This window comes from Tiliqua scincoides, chromosome 6 (genome assembly GCF_035046505.1).
Source record: "Tiliqua scincoides isolate rTilSci1 chromosome 6, rTilSci1.hap2, whole genome shotgun sequence".
In the NCBI taxonomy this organism is placed as follows: domain Eukaryota; kingdom Metazoa; phylum Chordata; class Lepidosauria; order Squamata; family Scincidae; genus Tiliqua; species Tiliqua scincoides.
The window spans coordinates 8,410,158-8,429,020 of NC_089826.1; the positions used below are offsets into that span (position 1 = coordinate 8,410,158).

Below are 18,863 nucleotides of genomic sequence, written 5' to 3' on the forward strand. Positions count from 1 at the left end.
AATTCCAGACAGCCGTATGTTGGATGTGGGTCCATTTGGGTCCTTTTTCATGTCTGGAGTAGTCAAGATTCCTTTATTTAGGTTATCACGTGCCTACTGATTGAGCACCTAACCTGGCAGTGTAGGTAAAGAGGTGGGATGGATTGGCCTGGTGGGTTTGACTCTTTCAGTCAGGTACTCTGTGACATCGTCAAAGCTAGGTTACTTAAGTTCAAGCACAAAGATGCTCCTGTGTGTATTTCTGCCATTTCTGCTGTGAAATTCAGGGCTGGTTCAGTGCATCTCAGAAAGTTGCTCCAGCCAGCCGCTTCCACCAGGAAATCCAGGTGCAGAGGTCCATAGAAGCAGCTGCCTGACATTTCTCTGATAATCAGAGGGGAAGATAAGTGGAAGCGCAGGACGGTAAGTACCTTGCACAACAGGAAAGGGTCCTTGCAGACAATAGATCTGGCCTGTGAGTTGGCTTGGCTCTTGCTGGTCAAACATTTTCTTTTTACTCCAAGCCAGCCTGCAAACTTCACCTGTTGGAGGACGTCTTGGGGTTATGTGTGCTTTGCTCTTTTGTGTGCTTTCAGCTTGTTTGACTTTTTGCCTGCCTAGTCCATGTTCACAGGTAATGCAGTGGGTTGTCATGTCTGATCGCTTGTGGGTACTTCTGCCATTTGATTTTAAATAAGATCCCCTGAAGCTCTGTGGTTGCCTAGGAAGAAAGGTTTTTCCAAATGTTTTGCCCCTCTGCCTGATTCTTTAGTCTGGAATGGTGGCAATGGATGGAACTACTTGCTTTCCCCTCCATTCAGCTGCTGACCCAGTGAAAAGGAGAAGCAGAGAGCTAACCACTAGGTGCTATTCCCTGTGATCAATCTACCTTCTCTCAGTGCCTTCTGCCACTGAGGGGAGTAAGAGTTGATTCATTTGCTTGAGATAAAGTACTCAGGGACCCCAATGGAATGAGGCTAAATCTGTATAAAGGATTACCTTATCCTGTGTGAACCTGCTTGCATACTAAGATTTGTCATCTGTGGCCCTGCTCTTTGTTCTGCCACCAACTTGGACACAGCTGTGATGTGAGAGGGCCTTTTAGATAGTGGTGCCAAGACCAGGGGTCTCTAAGGGCCATATCAAATGTCTGGCACAGTGTTGAGGACCGGGGGGAAAAAAAATTAAATATAAAATTTAAATGAATACATTAGAGATGGAACTTATGAATGGGCTCAAATGTCCAGGATTTCTCCATGCACAGACACAGCCCAAGAAATGAAGCATACACTTAAATGGAACTCCATTCCCCCACCCCACAAATACAACTCTGGTTTCAACAGATGGATCTTCCTTATCCCCCCTGCCTGATATTAAGGATTGAATCCGGAATCTTTTCCATGCAAAGCGGGTGCTCTGCCGCTGAGTCGTGGCCCCCTCCTAGAGCTCCAGTTCGTGCTCATCCTTGTATTGAAGGTGAGCGCTATGAGCTGCCAGGATTTGTATTCTGAGCTTGAAATTTACGAACTTTTGGTGGTATTTCTAGACAAGTTTGCAGAAAGTCAATATAGTCCTCAATTCTGAAGACAAAGTTCCAAACAACACAGTCCTGGAACGTGCTGGAATCCCTAGCATGTATTCACTGCTGAAACAGAGACGCCTGCGTTGGCTTGGTCATGTCGTGAGAATGGATGATGGCCGGATCCCAAAGGATCTCCTCTATGGAGAACTTGTGCAAGGAAAGCGCCCTACAGGTAGACCACAGCTGCGATACAAGGACATCTGCAAGAGGGATCTGAAGGCCTTAGGAGTGGACCTCAACAAGTGGGAAACCCTGGCCTCTGAGCATCCAGCTTGGAGGCAGGCTGTGCAGCATGGCCTTTCCCAGTTTGAAGAGACACTTGGCCAATAGTCTGAGGCAAAGAAGGAAGGCCCATAGCCAGGGAGACAGACCAGGGACAGACTGCACTTGCTCCCAGTGTGGAAGGGATTGTCACTCCCGAATTGGCCTTTTCAGCCACACTAGACGCTGTTCCAGAACCACCATTCAGAGCGCGATACCCGAGTCTTTCGAGACTGAAGGTTGCCTACAGGTGCCCCAGAAGAAGGCAATATGTTGAACTCATAGGGCCAACATTAACAATCCACAATACATTATGTTTTACTCTGTGTCTGTTTTGAGGCTTTCTCCCTCCTTTATTCTTTGCTGCTTCTTTCTCCTGTTTTGCTGATATTATTTTTCCAGCAGTCACGCAGGTTCCCAGTTATTCATTTCTTTACTGAATAGGTTTCGGGTTTAGATTCTGTTAAGTAGCTATCTTTTTTCAAACCCTGGAGTCTTCAGGAGAAATTACTCCCTCTTATTCACCAGAGATGATAGCTTTGCTACACTGAAAGGCAGGGCAAAATCCCTCCAGCAGGTTTTTTCATCTGTAAAACTGGCATTGTGGAACTTATTCAATTGGCACACTCCATGTTTTTTTTTTTTTTTGGGGGGGGGCGGTTTTCTGGGTATCCACAGCTAAGTCCACAAAGTGTAGAATAAATTGGCCTTGGATAATTTATTCAGCAAATCCATTGGAGAAGAGGCTGTGGCTCAGTGGTCAAGCTTATGTTTGGCACTCAGAGCATCCCAGGCTCAGCCTCTTCTAAATTTTCCAGTTAAAAAAAGATCAGGTAGCAAGTGATAGAAAAGAACCCCCCCCCCCCAATCTGAGAACTTAGGGGGCAAATGTCAGAGACAGTCCTGGGCTGGATGGATTAATGGTCTGACTCAGTAGTAGGCAGCTTTATAGTCACATTTTTTTTCATCCTAGCCTACCTCATAGGGTTCTTGTGAGCATTCAGTGCAAGAACTCAATTTACATTGCTCCTTGAAGAAAAGATAGATGTAAAGCACATGTGTGCTGTACATACAGAAGGTCCCAGTCAATGGCATCGCTAGAGGGGTGTGAGGGTGTGGATCGCACTTGGTGACGCACTTGGGGGGGTGACACCACTGTTGGCCAAAATTGTGAAAATCTTGGTATTTTTGAATAACACCATCATGTCATACATCATTCAATGCATAATTTCATGCAGAATGCAATGAAACAAACCACACTGAAATATCTGTATCCTATCAAAAGTTATAACCAAATAACCAGAAAAGGAAAACACAACTGCCTTATGTAACAAAAGATGGATTCCCATCTCAAAACCGATGCATGAGACTGATTGTTCCAAGAGTCAATGAGGTGTTATTATGACACAGCACGGTACCAATAAGGTTCGTATGAGCCAGCTCTTACCCCCATGTATCAGAGCAAACACTAGAACTCTTATTCATTTGTGTGAGTTTCATAAAGGTGGCCACTGGTTTTTGACTGGTTACGGATTTGTTTGGTGACCTGTGCTATTATATATTAGAACAAAGAAACAAATGAAGAATGGGGGAGGGGTGACACCAATCCTAGTGATGCCACTGTATCTAGGTTGTGTCTATGATATTGTAATTTATTGTGTATGGTCTGGTACGGGAGGAAGTCCATCATGGAGATGATGCAATGAGCTCTTGCACTGGGTGACGCAAACTCTCTAGTCCCAGTTACAACTCTTGGCATCTCTATGTAGAGTTGAAAACGTCCTGTTCTGGAAACCTGTAGGCAGTCTACTCAGCGTAGACAGTGTTGAGCTGGCTGAACTAAGGTCTGACTCAGTAGGTATCGGTTATAAGGAGGTATAAATACAATCGTTATCATTTTTAAAAGATATCGCTAAAGCCACTTAGGATATATAGTTCATAATCAGCAGCTTGCATTGAACTCAGTATGGGTGAGTACAGCTGCTGCACTATAATTTGCTGCCTCTTCTTCTCTGAGGAGTAATGCTGAGTTTTGAGCCAAATGGGTGTGTTATATTAAACCAACTCCTTGTCCACAGGCTTCTTCGGTGTGGTGTGCATCTTGATTCCTCTTAATTCTAGGGACTTAAATGACATGTTCCCGCAGATTTATTTGGCGATTACCTTTTGTTTGATTTATTCATACCTCTCTATCAACATTAATTTGTCAAGGTTTCTTGTGTGTTCAGTTCCCGTTCAACATCTGTCTCTCTTTCTCTCTCTCTCTCTCTCGATAGTGAAGTGCCTCACTCGTGCTAGGCAGGAGTCCAAGAATGAGGTCCTTTCATTTCAGGCAAAGAGTCGAGTAATTACTACAAGTCATTCTCAGTGACAGGGCATAAACCAGCCTTGCGGGCCTTAAATTTTCCCATAATCTCAGGGAGGAAAAACAGAGGGTGGAGCTGGGACTGCAGGCTCAAATACCAGGTTTTACAAACCAGGTGGAAGGTGAAAAAGCTTTCTCTGTCCCTCCTGCCCCACCTTTGCCCAAGATTAGTTTTTTTGAGAACTCTTTTGTAAGCACAGTTCAACTTCATTAAATACAGGGTGGGAGAACCTCTAAATCAAGGAGACCAGGACTCCTTCTTTTCTAGTAACACTCTCCAACTATTAAAATTATACTATTTTTTTCCCCCACCTAGCCTAAATTAATGGAAGTTTCTGAGGTTGGGAGTCTTTGGTTCAATGCAAACATTTTGCTGTCTCTCTACAAAAATAGTCTGCACGTATGCAGCCAGTCTTAGGACTGAGTGCTCCCTCTCTCTGGAATGAATCTCCTTTTCCTTCCCCCCTTAACCATGGTTTAGTGGTACTCAGACCACTGGTGGACCAGACCACTGGTCTGCACATATGCAACCTCCCTCTCTCTGGAATGAATCTCCTTTTCCTTCCCTCCTTAACCATGGTTTAGTGGTACTCAGACCACTGGTGGACCAGACCACTGGTCTGCACATATGCAACCTCCCTCTCTCTGGAATGAATCTCCTTTTCCTTCCCTCCTTAACCATGGTTTAGTGGTACTCAGACCACTGGTGGACCAGACCACTGTTCTGCACATATGCAACCTCCCTCTCTCTGGAATGAATCTCCTTTTCCTTCCCCCCTTAACCATGGTTTAGTGGTACTCGTACCACTGGTGATACTGAAGGTGATGTCTGGTAGTACTCACAGAGCCTCAGACCCCTGCTGTCTGGCTGCAAGACAAGCAATGCAACGCAACGCGCAGCAGTAAGGAGCTGGGTTCGCCAGGCAGAGCTCCAGCATGCACTTCTTTTATGCTAAGAAAAGCCCTCGTGTCCACCCTGAGCCTCTTGCCAGTCTTTGTTGCTATGTCTGGCCTCCCAGTCTGGAAATAGCTGGCGATGACATTATGGCCAGTTACGTCTAGTGGTACTTTGAACAGGTGGACCATGTGAAGTGGTACAGTGGGGGATGAATGTTGAGAAACACTGGTTTAGTGTTAAGTGTAGGATTAAGCCAAAAGTGAACTTTTGCTGGAATTTTTTTTTAGGGGGAGGGGAATTAGGGACAATTTCAGGGGAACTCAGCAATTTTTTTGAAAGTTTGGGGGTTTCTTTGTTTTCCATTGGCAGAGCAAACATAGTTGGTAGTTCTGTTTTATCTTCTCCTTGTAAAGCAGCGTTTTTCAACCGGTGGTATGAGTACCACTAGTGGTACTGGAGATGTTGTCCAGTAGTACACATGGGCTCAGGGGAATCCACTGCTTGGCAGCGAGACCTCAGTGTGGTACTACACACAGAGGTAGGAGGCTTGGCTCAGCCGGTAGAGCTCCAGTGCGCAGTTCCTGCACAGTTGAAAAAGCGCACTTGCTTGCCCAGAGCCTCTCTTACCACTGTTGGTAATATCATGTCTGGCCTCCCAACCCAACTGGCGATGAATCATTGCCAGTTAATTTCAGTGGTACTTAAGATAATTAGACCTTGAGAAGTGGTACATCAGGGGACAAAAGTTGAAAAACACTGTTGTAAATTGGGTTCTGTTCCGGGCCCAATTCAAGGTGCTCGTTTTGACTTTTAAAGCCCTTTACGGCTCGGGTCCGGGGTATTTGAGGGACCGCCTCCTTCCCTACAATCCGGCCCGTGCTCTTAGATCTTCTGGGGGGGCCCTTTTGACTGTGCCGCCACTAAGAGATGTGAGAGGGGTGGCGGCCAGGAAGAGGGCCTTCTCAGTGGTGGCCCCCGAACTGTGGAATACCCTCCCCTTAGAACTGAGAACTGCTCCCTCGTTTTGGCGTGGACTGAAGACCTTTTTATTTCAAAAAGCTTTTAATTGTTGACAGGCTGGCTGGCGTTCTTGCTTTTTATATGAAAATCCACGGGGTTTGTTTTGTTTTTAGCTTTTTAATCACTGTAAATTGTTTTTAACTGTTTTTCATGTTGTATTTTTAAATTGTTTGTTAGCCGCCTTGTGTGCCCGTTGGGCAAAAAGGCGGGGTACAAATTAATAAAATAATAAAATAATAATAATAAATAAAGTATTTTCTTGTTTCTGCCATAACGGTAAAGCTCCTTTCAGTGACTGTGGAGTGACAGCTGCCATTTTTCCTCCCTATAACACCCCCATGTATTGCCATTCCAGGGTATTATGGGGAAGAAAAATGGTGGCTGCAAATCGGCAGCTTTTGAGAGGAGTGCTGCTACTGTAGTTGGGGCTCCAAAGAATGAAACACAAAAGGTTCAGAAAAAACTGTGAACCTCCACATCTGTATCAACAATGCTAAGTGAACAAACCCCTGAACCTTTCCAATTCTAGTTGTTGCCTCCTTTAAAAGTCCCTCAAATTTCACCAAGCAGGCCATAAGAAGGGGAAGATGTTTCAGAGCAGTCTTAGGTTTGTATGCATCATGGATCATGCTAACCAGCTTCTCTGGTATCCAGAGTTTACAAACCCAGTTTCGATTATGGTTAAGAGGGGGCCATCCTGATTGGTGTTAACAATATTTATGGGTACATATGTAGCAAATCAGGTGAGCAGCAAACCAGTATCAAAATTAAAAGGGAAATGTCATCTGAAACAAAAAAAGTGTCCCATTGCTGCCAGAATAATAATAATAATAATAATAATAATAATAATAATAATAATAATAATAATAATAATAATAATACAGGTATTTATATACCGCCTTTCTTGGTCTTTATTCAAGACTTTATTCAAGGCGGTTTATATAGGCAGGCTTATTTAAATCCCCGTAGGGATTTTTACAATTGAAAGAAGGCTCTATCTTTCAAGAGCCACAACAATTCAGATGTTTCGTTCTGATCTGGCCTCCATCCTGGCCTCCATCCTCCCACGCTCAGAGCAGATGGAAATAGCTCGGCTCAGCTTGTCAGCTGCTTCAAGGTCGCACGGTGCCGGTGGCCTCGAACTGGCGACCTTGTGGATGTTATCTTCAGGCAAATGGAGGCTCTACCCTCTAGACCAGACCTCCTGCCCTGTATATACGCACAAACACACATGTACACACATTATGTGAGGCCTGAAACATGGAAGAGGACTCCATCTATCCAAGTGGTACCCCAAGTAGTCTTACTTCCTGTTCTGGGAGATCATGGTGCGTTAAATGGGTCTATGGGTGAATGTGGTAATGCCTCTGGATTTTTCCCACGCTTGGACTACTAAGATTGATTTGGGCCATTTAAAATTAGCTTTGGTGTGCTTCAACCACATCATCTGTCCTAGGACTGTAAAATGAAGCAAGAAGGAAGGTTCTAGTTTAACCAAGCAAGACCTGGCAATTGAATGGGGGAAAGGAAGCCCCAAACACATTTTTCCCCTATTCCTCTTCCGCACTTGGCTGAGATTTTATGGCCAAGTTAAGGCCTTGGTTTTACTATGCAGTAATAATGTAACATAAAAATTGTTATTACTCATTACAGAAGATATCAAATGCAAATGATGATATACACACACCTCCGAGAGAAGGGAAAGAGCTTTCAAATTGTTTCCCAAATGGAAAATGGTTATATGCATTCGTACAAAAACACTTGACACACTCCCTTTTTGTACATTTGAAACCTTTTTGTCATTATAGCCTCATTTGGTATTGGTACAAAAAGCTGAACACCGTGTGTGTTTGAACTGAAATCTCCCATGTTTTTTTAAAGGGCACTTTGAACTTTAGTTTATTGGAATAAGGAGCCTCTATTAACATCTTTCTTTGCTTTTGGGGTAAAAAAAAGTCATTTTCACCCACTCCAGAGCTAGAGTGCCACTTTCCCTGATGGTTTTGTTTCCAAACAGAATTGGTAATAGGATATCTTCACGCAGCAGGGTGATCTTTATGACTTCATGTACTTCATGCTAAAAAAAACCGAGAGAGAGAATAAATTTTGCATCCAACCTATGCAAATCCTGTGCGGAGAGAGGCTGAATTTTGTGACCAGCCTGTATTATGCAAACTGAGCATCTCATTTTACATAATTTATTCAGACCTTGCTTATCAAGGGGAGGGGCAAGGAGCTCTGCTGGATACTGAAACCGAATCTTCTCCAACCATTGGAATTATTATACAGCGGTTTTTGCACTGGTTTTCTGAATGCATTTTCAAACATATTCTTGCACCCTGAGGACTAGAAACCTTTAAAAATGACTTATATTGCCAGGAAGTCGAATTCGGCATCCCGTGTCACAGTCTGTACTCCTACAAAATCACACCAAACCAGTGGAGTAGCTAGAGGGGTGCAAGGCACTAAGTTTTGCAGGGAGCCTCACCGTGGCATGCGAGCGGCCCCTCCCTCTTCCCTTTGGAGCCTGTTAAGGTAGCAGCCCCAGGCCTGCTGGTAATTTGCAGGCTGGATAGAACCAGGCCCTGATGTCTTGGCCTGACTGAGCATAGCATCATGGGAGTGGCTGAGGCAACACCAAGGCAGCAGGGACTGTCACCTGGTATGTCACCCCACAGTGACTCAGCACATCAGCAGATAATGGCTCACTCTGATTGGCTGAAGCGAGTATAGTTGCATTCTGGTTGGGGGGGAGCAAAACGGAGGCATTCCCACGCTCCTTAGCAGCTCGTCTACCAACTACCATCCTTTATGGCAGTGTTCCTCAAACTGTGGGTTGGGGCCCATTAGGTGGGTCGTGAGCCAATTTCAGGTGGGTCCCCATTCTTTTCAATATTTTATTTTTATTATATGAGACTTGATGCTACCGTGGCATGTGACTGCGTTTGGGGAAATTTTTTTAATGGAAACAGGCTAATATGTATATGCTTTTAACAACAACAGTAAATGGGACTTACTCTTGGTTCAGTGTGGGTAGAATTGCAGCCTAGGATTGTCAAAAAATGTCCTGCTTGAGGGCATCACCTCTGGTCATGACATCACTTCCGGTGGGTCCTGGCAGATTTTTATTCTAAAGTGGCTAAAAGTTTGAGAACCGCTGCTTTATGGTGATGGGATATCTTGCACAGCCTCATCACTGAGACAAGGAAACGGTCTCTTCTTCTCCGTTGAGAGGCCCTTCATTTCACCTATCTGCTGTACAGCCACATCCCGCACCAGTGATTCTCAGCGTCCCTTTAGGTTTTGGGTGGATCCAGCCAATTGCCTGGTTTTGTCAGCTAATTGGAATGGACGTGCAAAAAATGGAAAGCCGTATTACTGAGCTGCCAAGTCCCCTCGCTTGGCACCAAGCAGGGCAAGGCTTCTGGTAATTGCACCAGAAGTTGTAATTGCTTGTTGCTCTGCTTTTCGCTTTTCACAAAGCGAATCCAGTATCCTTCATCTGGAGACACCCAATACCTGCTGTGTTCTTTGATGCTTTCTGACGGGGAGCTGCATTTGAAGTGAATCCAATTGTGGACTTTTGCAGCGCAAGGGAGGATACGGCTGATGATCTCGGTGCAGAAGTGTGCGCCTGCCATTGAATGCTGAAGTAGATAATATGGGCTAAGTACTTTGTCAATATGTCATTCCCAGCCAAACTGGCAGCTAATTTCCCCTTGCCTTAGTGTGTCACATTGTCTGTATTCCCTGGAGTGAAGATGCCAGTGTCACATGCCAATCATGGCCTGGGGCCAGATCAGTCTCCAGGAACTCCAACCAAACAGCAAACTTTTTTTTACAATAGGTCTGGCAATAAGCAAAATCTATACAGGATAGTGGCAACACTGGGAGGCATACAGTGAGTACAAAAGACCATTTATTTACTCAATAGTGGCTCACTGCAAAGGAAAGTTCTTTACAAAATGCACAATTACCATATGGAGCTCTCTACTGTATGATGTGGCAGTGATGACTAGCACAGAATTATTTTACAAAGGGAGGTTATTATCATCTATTATCATCATTATTATCAAATGTCCCAGGGCAGGAAGAACAGCAGGGAATAGCTATTGCTTTGATGACCTGCTTGTGGGCAGTGGCGTAGCTAGAAGGGGTACAAAGCACAAAGTTTGTGCTTTGCACCCCTGCAAAACTCTGTGCTTTGCACGCCCTCTAGCTACGTCACTGCTTATGGGTTTTCTAGAGCAGTGCATCCCAAACTTTTTTGCACCAGGACTCACTTTTGAAAATGACAATCTATTGCAACCCACTAGACAAAAAAAAGGAGCTCTAGAAAGAAATATTTTATTTATTTATAATTATTAATACATTATTAATTAATATTTGGGGTCCTGTGCTCCTGAGGTTGCTAGAGACCTTGCGTATGTTTCTGTAGACATTTGCTAGATTCTCCCTAGAAATGGAGTTCCTGGACTCCATTTGGGGGAACAGAAATGACTGTTACCCCAAACTTTTAAAGTCATTCCAGCAGGTTACCCAGATGGCTGCACTGGAGAGCAAGACCGGCAGCTAGGGATTTGCAGGCCAGACAAAAAGCTGAAACTGGGTTCACACATGATCTGTGGCACACCAGTTACTAGAGAAAATGGGAACATGTGACATTTTGATTTGAGGGTATGAGGATTACCTTGTATCACAGGTTAGCATTCCAGCTATTTTCTTCTGCGAACCTGACAAAGGATGCTTGCAAAGTTTCCCCGCCCCCCCCGGTTCAAAAACTTGTGACCCACCAAAAATTGGCTCACAGCCCTCTGGTGGTTCTGGACCCACAGTTTGGGAAACAGTATCCTAGAGGCATCTGACTGACCCATGTTAGAAGCAGAAAACTGGACTTATTTGAATTTTGGCCTATCTAAGAAGGTAATTTCTTTGCTTGGTGAGCCGACAATCATGTTGGGAGCCAGTCCTGTGTCCCATGGGGAGAGAAGACAGTTACCATTTCCTTTAGTTTAAGAATTCAAGCCCTCCAGATGTTTGATTGGTGCAGATGTGTGGCAAGATTATCATAGTAACACAGGCGGATTCTGCAGTCTATTGATGCCCATCATTGTATAAACCAGGATGCCCAAACCCCGGCCCTGGGGCCACTTGCAGCCCTTGAGGCCTCTCAATGCGGCCCTCAAGGAGCCCCCAGTCTCCGAGCCTCTGGCCCTCTGGAGATTTGTTATAGCCCACACTGGTCCAATGCAACTGCTCTCAGCGTGAGGGCGACTGTTTGACCTCTTGTGTGAGCTGTGGGATGAGGGCTTCTTCCACTGCTTGCTGTTTCACATTTGTGATGCAATAGCGGCAGCAAAGGAAAGGCTGGCCTTGCTTTGTGCAAGGCCCTTTATAGGCCTTGAGCTATTGCAAGACCTTCATTCATTCATATAAGTTCATTTTAATGTATTCATTTATGTAAACTTATGTAAATTTATTCAAATTTAAATGTAAATTAATTCTTTTTTTCCCCAGCCCCCGACAGTGTCAGAGAGATGATGTGGCCCTTTTGCCAAAAACTTTGGGCACCCCTGGTATAAACAGACAATGTACGCTGCTGCTGAATCAGACAAAGTACCCATCTAAGTCTAGCACTCTGGCTTAAAGGATGGCCACCAGATAAGGATGAGGATTATAGAATATTTGTTCTAAGCAGCTCATATACAAAATAAACGGGAAAAAATAGTTTCCTATCCCAAGGGGCATCAAAATAAATATAAAAAGACGCAAGGGAGACACCATTGACGGATTCTGGGAGGGACACTGTGCTGGGACGATTTGGGACAATTGCTCTTCCCCTTATATAAGAGATCCACAAGTTCAAATGGGACGCTCACAAGTTGGGCAAGGTCAGGCTAGTCCCCCCTGTTGCTTGCACTTGGCATCTGGTAAGGGGAAGTAAACTATCTCTGAATATACAACTTGTTTTAGCCGTTGTGGTTCATAGCCACTGAGTAGCTGCTGGAGTTTAGACTGGACTGCTGCTTGACTGTCTGCTATTTAGCGATTGCTGAAGAAGTTATTAGATTTCAATAAAGCTTAATAATGCAAGTGAAAAACTGAACATCTCATTTCCTCTTCGCGGCAGGAATTATTTCTAGGGCACTTCCAGTGTGCAATTTAATATCCAGACCTTTCCCTATATGTGCTGATGGTTCTCACTCTTAGGAGTAGATCATGGGTGTGGAGAATCTGAACCTAGAGAGACTTGCCCAGAGTACGTTCTTGGGTTGCTGTTTTTTGTTTTTTTTTAGGGAACCCAGAAATATACAATCGTTCCATGAATAAACTCCACTTGAGGGAAGGAAAAGCTTTATCTGCTAAATTAGGGACAGTTCTTGTGTTGCTGGTTGTGTACTGCAACACACAGTATTGTGAACCACAATAGGGTGTGCGGACGTGCTGGTTTTCTCTCTCTCAAGCTCATCTTGGACCTGGTTCCAGAACCAAATGTTCTGAATTGGCTGTTCTCATAGCTGTGTGTGGCCAAATAAAACTTGGCTAAAGGCCAGGGGGGTCAAGAGGGTGACTGCTCATTCTGACTCCTGGCTGCTGGCCTCTGTCTGTGGGGAGGCTGTTGCATTGCACCACCTAGCGCCTGTTAACTTTTCTTTGGGTGAGATTTGTGGAGTGCTCATGTCAGTGAACTAAATGACATTGGCTTCTACCATTAGCCCACCACTCTTGCACATGTCATTGCCAATTAAACTGGCCACAGTGGCCATCATTGTTCATGCTCTGGTAACATCCCATTTGGATTACTGCAACGTTATATTATTATATTATTGCTTTTGGTTGATTGGCAACTTTCAGTCTCGAAAGACTATGGTACAAGCCTACAGCACCCGATATTCCCAGGCGGTGTCCCATCCAAGTACTAACCAGGCCTGAACCTGCTTAGCTTCCGAGATCATGGTATAAGCCTACAGCACCCGGTATTTCCAGGCGGTCTCCCATCCAAGTACTAACCAGGCCTGACCCTGCTTAGCTTCCGAGATCATGGTATAAGCCTACAGCCCCCGGTATTCCCAGGCGGTCTCCCATCCAAGTACTAACCAGGCCTGACCCTGCTTAGCTTCCGAGATCATGGTAAAAGCCTACAGCACCTGCTATTCCCAGGCGGTCTCCCATCCAAGTGCTAACCAGGCCTGACCCTGCTTAGCTTCCGAGATCATGGTATAAGCCTACAGCACCCGGTATTCCCAGGCGGTCTCCCATCCAAGTACTAACCAGGCCTGACCCTGCTTAGCTTCCGAGATCATGGTAAAAGCCTACAGCACCTGCTATTCCCAGGCGGTCTCCCATCCAAGTGCTAACCAGGCCTGACCCTGCTTAGCTTCCGAGATCATGGTATAAGCCTACAGCACCCGGTATTCCCAGGCGGTCTCCCATCCAAGTGCTAACCAGGCCTGACCCTGCTTAGCTTCCGAGATCATGGTATAAGGCTACAGCACCCGGTATTCCCAGGCGGTCTCCCATCCAAGTACTAACCAGGCCTGACTCTGCTTAGCTTCCGAGATCAGACAAGATCGGGCATGTGCAGGGTAACAGTTGCTGCTCAATCCTATGGTTTTCCCCGCTGTAGCATATAGCCACATCAAAAGGGGCTGCACTGCATGCTATGGGCGGGGGTGCAATTGGGAGGCTTGGAAGGGGAAAGAGAAAATATTTTCCCTTACCCCTCTGTAACCCCTCAACAGCCAATGGGTCTCCTTGGACCTGTGCTAGCTCTTTAGCGTGTCGACTAGCACTGGAGGGGATAGCATCCAGCATGCCAGAAGCCACCTCCTCCCACTACCACCATGCCCCCAGCCTTCCACCCTTTCTGCTCTGTTACACCCACCCTGCTGACTCACCTCTTTTGGTGGGCCTCCATCTTCCTGCTGCCATACTCATACTATCTGTGGCATAACTGGTGGCAGAAGTGCACGGTTAAGCATACTTCCTGAGTGCTTTTTGCGACTCAGAAAGTGTGTTCTACCCCCGGAACACTAGTGCTAGAACACTAGCATTGGCAGTCCATAGGATTGGGCTGTACAACATTTTTGGGACTGAAGATAGGAAGGAACAATTTTTCAGGGCTGTAGCACCTATGAATCGGCCAACCACTAAGTGTAGACCCCCAAATTCATTAATGTTGAGCAGTTAATTAGCGAAGAACATTTTCAATGGTAGAAACCAGTGGCATAGCTAGAAGGGGTGCAAGCACTAAGTTTTGCAGGCACCTGAAGGTGCTGTGCAAGCGGCCCCTTCCCTTCCCCTTCATAGCCATTCTGGGCAGTGGAAGCAAAAAGGGGGCAAATGCCTCCATTTGCTCCCACCGCCTAGGATAGCTCCAAAAGGGAGGGGGAGGAGCCACTTGCATGTACCGTTCAGGCGCCTGCAAAACTTAGTGCTTTGCCCCTCTCTAGCTATGCCGCTGGCAGAAACTCTTGGCCACCGCTCCCTGCTCTCCTTTCTGTTTCAGCTAAGGAGACATCCTCAAACAGATGTCTTCTTGCTTTCTAATTCCTGCATATCTTACCAGCTAGTCTCTAGTTACACGTACGGCACTGGATGAATACTCTCCTAAAGCCCACATGGGATGAATTGGAGGAGAGAAACAGCTGTTGCATGCTTCACATGCCCATAATAGTTAGTTCTGTTTTCTCAGCATATGAAAACTCCCGTTGTCATCCTTGGGAATCCTTGGCTTTTTCAAGGTCTCTGGTTTTGTAACCAGCTTGGGTAGTGGACACCCCCTCCCCATGCACATATGTGCTTGTGCACTCCCCATTGACTTCTTGTACGCCTGCTTCTGTTTGAATCAGATGGTGATCCCAAATTTCTGGGGGAATCTCGTTCCTCATTGGCACAGTCTCCCCGGGCATTGACTGAGGGCACATGATGCAGCCAACGTGCTAAAAGTCAACAGTGCCTAGGGGGGTAACTACCTAAGAACCTCAGGTGTGCCTCCTAGAATTCAATGATAGAAGAATGGTGGAGTATAAATGTAATAAATACATAGTTTGCACCATTGTGTGCCCCCTTTTCCTTTCACACAATGGAAGCTACCTATTGTTGCTCATTTAACCTTGCCTCCCTCCTCTTTTTATGTCATTCTATTGAAATGTGCAGCGCTGGTCCAAGTCCTCCTGACACCCAAGGCAGCATGTCAAATGCTGCTCCCCCTTACACAAGGATGGGCCAGCCTTTACTCTTCCCACTGTCCAATATTCTGGCTTCCCAGTATTCCCAGTGTTTTCCAGTATTCTGGGAAATCCCATCCACATTTCCTCTTTCTCTCTGCCCCCCTTTTCCAATCAAGGGAGTGGAAAGAGGAGGAGGAGGGAAGGAGGTGGGCAGAGATGGGCACCCTTCCACAAAACGGCTGCCTGGGGTGACCACTTTGGTTCGTCTCGTTGAGAGGCAGGCCCTGGAACTGTGACATGAGCCCAGCTCTCTGTACTTGGTCCCTGCATGTTCAGTGTGCTTGCATGTGTTTCATGCCTTTTGAAAGCATGTCCAGTGACAAAGGTACTGTAGAAACATAACATTTCAGTCTAAATGGAAAGAATAGGAAGGAAGGAAGGAAGGAAGGAAGGAAGGAAGGAAGGAAGGATCACAGTCAAAATACCCTGCTCATCTGTTGACTTTAGCATTGTCTTTGAATTTGTTTTGGATTGATTCAAAGCATAGGTTGATTGACCACTGCCTTGGGCCTGATTCTGTTGTATTCAGACTGTGTCTCAATCCCTTGTTGACTAGAAGTAGATCTGCTCCTCTGAGTTCTTGCTGTCTCTTCGTTCTGGTATCCAATATCTCTCTGAGACTTCCATGATCTGGCTCCTTATATTTGCCAACCACACATTAAGGAATAGACTACGTTCAGTCATGTATGCTCTTCTGTTTCCCCCCCCCCCCAAGAGCCGCTATGGCTGTAAATCCATCCGCCTTACATTTACAAAGAGAAAGCATGTACTCGGGACCTCTTAAGGCATTTCTAATCTATGAAGCAATCCTGAGTATGTAAGTTTTGCTTAAGAACATTAGAAGTGCCTCGCTAGATCACAACCAAGTTCCTCCTCCTCCAGCATTCTTTGTAAGAAAACCAGCGAACGCTGGGTTGGTCCACCAGAAATTGTCCCATCGTCCCACCTTCCTCCCAACCCTGTTCTAAGCAAACAAGGAAAGAGTCATATAGAGGATAAAAATACAGCGTTCAGATCAACTTAACCCATTTATGCCCAGCCCACAGGTATATATATGCTGGGCAGAAATGGCTTAAGCATTGATATCATGGAGGAGATATAACTTGCTCAGCAATCTTTCAAGAATCCCAGCCACCAGCTGGCACCGGGTCATCTACCAGAAATTAGTTAGTGTTGGCCTATGATCTACCTTCTGTCTACAACTGCAGGCATCTTCCTTACAGTTATTGCCATAATCACTCTGCAGCAGATTGCAAAATATTCAGCAGAACTTCTGAAAGCCTCTTCGTGCCTTTCTCCACCTACCATCTTGCCAGAGCGACTTGAAATCAACAACCAGATAAACCTGTTAATTCCAGTGGGGGGGGGGGCGAATAAAACATCAGTCTTGCAAAGGGGGCAGGCATGTGGGGCCCTGGAACTTGCTATGGCGCCAGGTGTCTTAGCAACAAGTCTTGTCTGACCTGAACAGCTTTCTTCGTTTTTGTTTTAAGGGTCAGGGATGGATTAAGTACAGCGTGAGAGTTCGGCAGGGCTTGACATCCGTGTAACTTGACTTGACTTGATTCTGCAACTGCACAGTAAATCAGTAAATCAGTAAATCTTTTTACTTCTTATAATTGCACAGTAGCATGTCAAAAAGGGTGGTGTATGATGTCCCTGCCAAGAGAACATTGGTTTTAAAAACAGTTGACATTCTATTAACAGTGCTACCATTGGCCGGCAGGGAATTGGGTAGGATTGGGCCAGTGGCATAGCTAGAGGGGGTGCAAAGCACTAAGTTTTGTAGGCATCTAAATGTTCCGTGCAAATAGCGCCTTCCCTCCTTTTTGGAGCAAGGAATATGCCTCTGTTTGCTCCCACCACCTGGAATGGCTCCGAAGGGGAGGGGCCACTTGCATGGCGCATTCAAGCACCTGCAAAACTTAGTGCTTTGCACCCCCTCTAGCTACGCCACTGGATTGGGCTGTAAGGCCTGTTTCCTCTTCTTTAAAACTGAAAAGCAGAAGAGAATTTAGAGTGACATGATCTGTGTCCATGTGCTTAACCTTTTCCCCCACCTGCCATTTCTCTGCTCTAAATCTCCTCCCTCCCCACATTACTTCTCCCCATTGGGGTTTCAAAAGTGTGTTTGCTGTATGCAGTATACACCTGGAACCCACAGCTGGGAAAATGTGGACGACAAAAAGCATTAAGCACCTGCTTCCCCTCTCACTTTTTGGTTCTGAATAACCCTTTCTGAAGCTACTTTTCTTTTTCAAAAGACACACTGGGCTTCAGTTACACATACTTGTGAGTCTTGTATGGTCACTTCAATAGTCTCTGGCCAAAGAGAGAATGTATTGCAAGTTGTGGAATATGTTCTGCTAGGGAAATGTCACCATAAGGTGACAACTCCTTGTTTTCATTCCGGGCTGTTCTTTCTTAGAAATTCACCCCACTGTAGCAAAAAAGAAGATTCTGTTGTTTGAAAAGCAGTGAATTAAAAACTATTGTGTGGAATGCAAATTTTGATATCATCTGTATTATGGTAACAATGGAGTAACCATAGAGAATGTAATGAATGGTAACCATGGAGAATATCATCACATATGGATGGTTCAGACCTGCTTATCTTCTCTTGATTTTCCTGTACAATTGATGACTCCTAGCTGAATGTGTGAATTGTTGTCATTGAAAAATATTGTGTTTGGGTGATACAGATGGCAATTTGTTTTTGTGGTGTCAGATTTGTGAAGAGTTATTTTCTCATGCCAGTCATCGCTGATGTTGCAGTCATCCAGTGGCCAGCATGCTCATGTGAACTGATGGAACATAAGAACATAAGAAGAGCCCCACTGGATCAGGCCAAAGGCCCACCTAGTCCATCTTCCTGTATCTCACAGTGGCCCACCAAATGCCCCAGGGAGCACACAAGACAACAGGCACAACCTGCGTCCTGGTGCCCTCCCCTGCATCTGGCAATCAGAGGCAGCCTGCCTCTAAAACCAAGAGCTTGCACTTACCTACTATGACTTGTAAGCCGTAATGAACTTCTCCTCCAGAAATTTGTCCAATTCCCTCTTAAAGGCATCCAGGCAAGATACCATAACTGCTTCTTGTGGCAAAGAGTTCCACAAACTAATTACGCACTGGGTAAGAAGCAAGAGCTGTTTATTACAAAGTGATTTAGGGCCATTTACCACATGATAAAATTCTTATGCAGAATGCGTGTCTGTGTAGGAATTTACTTGAATCATGAGTGCGGATGGTCATGCATGATGTCTCCCCCATGTAAGATCAGCACACCCAACAATTCTACAGGCTTTCGCTGCTTAACAACCTTCCGCTTATCGATGGACAGAGTATATATTGGTAATCAAAACATAACAAAGAGGCACTTAATGAGGCAGTCAGTCTCCCATAGCCTTCAGCAGTGTGTCTGTTTACACAACAAAGAAGTTCTTAATGCAAAGAAGAGGCAATCTATCTCCAGTAGCTGTGCAACCAGCTAGTTTCTAGCAGGGAGTGTCTGTTTACACAACA

General features: G+C 45.4%; 1 protein-coding gene and 1 pseudogene across 1 annotated transcript in view; one reads left to right on the forward strand and one right to left on the reverse strand.

Moving 5' to 3' along the window:
- Positions 1–18,863, forward strand: part of FRAS1 (Fraser extracellular matrix complex subunit 1) — a 279,843-nt gene that overhangs the window by 80,053 nt on the left and 180,927 nt on the right. The gene's annotated exons all lie outside the window — the stretch shown is intronic.
- LOC136656627 (5S ribosomal RNA) lies at positions 13,590–13,706 on the reverse strand (annotated as a pseudogene).